General features: G+C 35.6%; 1 non-coding gene across 1 annotated transcript; it reads right to left on the reverse strand.

The window, feature by feature from the left end:
• Window positions 1-1,499: 1,499 nt before the first annotated feature.
• On the reverse strand, window positions 1,500-1,603 carry LOC113415086 (U6 spliceosomal RNA). Its single transcript, XR_003371265.2, has one exon. It is a non-coding gene; the product is annotated as a U6 spliceosomal RNA (small nuclear RNA).
• Window positions 1,604-2,262: the final 659 nt, after the last annotated feature.

Here is a 2,262-nt window from a genome sequence, read left to right on the forward strand (position 1 = left end):
CTGAAAAGAAATATTTGTGTCTATCTGTCCCCCACTGTATCTGTACTGCAGAGACGTTGCAGATTTTTCTGCCTTTGAGTTGGTGTTTGATTGCCTGGGCATGCCTTGACAAAATTTTCAGAAGTGGTTTGCCATCGCCGCCTTCCTAGGGCTGAGAGGAAAGAGATTGGCTCAAGGTCACCCAGCTGGCTTTGTGCCTAAGATGGGACTTGAACTCATAGTCTCCCAGTTTGCAGCCTGGTGTCTTAACCACCCAACTGGCTATCTATATAAAAAATGCCTTTGGGGTGCAATCACATTTCTTTCATTAAAATGCTCTCGCTGCTCTTGAAGTCCGGGCTGTGTGCAGCGGCTCGTGCCATGAGACCTTTTCTTCCCTAAAATGTGAAGATGATTATACTACCGTCTCTTCAGCAATAACTTCCATTTCTTCCTCCATTCCTTTCTCCTACTGACTCTTTTCTTTTATTCAGCATTAAATAAAGAACTGGATATATAGTCTCTCTTCATTATTTTGTTTAGTTTTGAATTGTCTTAGTGAATGATTTCTCCAAGAATCACGAGGCAACCCTTTTTGTGGCACCAATGCTTCAAGGGTGTATCCAGCAGGGAAAATTTAGCATAGGATTCCCTGAGAACATCAGGTATCTTGCAGCATGTGAAGGAAAATCCAGATTGTGCAAATCAAAATGTACCTATTCATCAGAGGTTCGCACTTCTCCAAATTTTGCAAGAGAGTTCCCAGCTCAAAATCTTTCCCCTAAAATGAATTTTGATATAAAGGATTATTTCAATACTTTCACATTTAAACAACATATAAATTATATGTTCAAAAATATAGTTCATACAGGCAGAGGTTGAAGGAGTCATTCCCATCAAAGTTTCAGTGCCGGAATCTCGATGAAACTATCCAAAACAGATGATGATTTCGTCTCCACGATAAAGTCTTTCTAAATAAATTATTCATGCTTTGTGAGATGGAAGCCTTTATTTTTGGCAGTGGTCCATCATTCAGATAATTCAGGCATGGTCCCAGAAACCAAAGCCATCATCTTGGTGCTACCAGCGTTGCCAATGATGATCTTCAGTAATGTTTTCTTTCTCTCTCTATAGTTTGGGAGAACAGACAAAAATGCTGCCTAAGCCACCAGGTTTGGGACTTTCTTTAATGATTTTTCCAAGTCCCCGATGAGACAGTTTTAGTTGTTCTTTGTAAGGATCGTTAGTCTTCACATGTATTATGTTTATACATTATTGCAAAAGTCTGTATGGCACCTCATTTGCCAGTCTCTAAGTAGAATAGATTTGTGTGTGTGTGTGTGTGTGTGTGTGTGTTTGTAGATTTTCACAGGTACAGGTATGCAGGTCTTGGCATGTTCAGGTCTTTTCCCATGTAAGATTGAGAATATCTTGGTGACGTTTAAACGAGGTCCCACTTGCCATCTTCAGGCTGGTGCTTTCGGCTTCGTGATTGTGCAAATCCTAACCCTAACCCTAACCGTAACCCTTAACACTTCATGATTTTGCGTGTCATCCTTTCTGCAGGGGGCTTGCAATCTTCTCTGTATCATTCCACTTTTAGTATTTATATATATATATATATATATATATATATATATATATATATATATATATATATATATATATATATATATATATATATATATATATATATATATATGTATAGGTTGCTTACGAAGCCTGATGATGGCAGATGAATTCTTGAAACTTGCCCAAAGTATTTTCTATATATATAATTTTATAATATATATATATAATTTATAATATATATATATATATATATATTTATAATATATATAATATAATTTTATATATATATATATATATATATATATATATATATATATATATATATATAAAATATATATATAATATTGTTGTGGTGGTGTGTTGTAGTTCTTTTAAAGTTGTAGCAACGCATTCAGCAGAATCTCATCTGCCATCATCAGGCTTCTGTAGTTGTGTCCGTCTGTCAGCAGACATCTGCCATCATCAGGCTTCTGTATAGTGCTCGTCTGAAGCCTGATGATGGCAGATGAGATTCTGCTGAAATGTTGTTACAACTTTAAAAGCATAACTATAATGACGTGGGAAAATACCCAAACAAAACTGAATACCATACATATAAATACCCGCGAAAACTTAAGAAAACACACACACACACACACACACACACACACGCATATATATATATATATATTATAGATAGATAGATAGATAGATAGATAGATAGATAGATAG

Source organism: Notechis scutatus, chromosome 2 (genome assembly GCF_049901735.1).
Source record: "Notechis scutatus isolate UNSWTSFEM ecotype Mainland chromosome 2, rNotScu1.2, whole genome shotgun sequence".
In the NCBI taxonomy this organism is placed as follows: Eukaryota; Metazoa; Chordata; class Lepidosauria; order Squamata; family Elapidae; genus Notechis; species Notechis scutatus.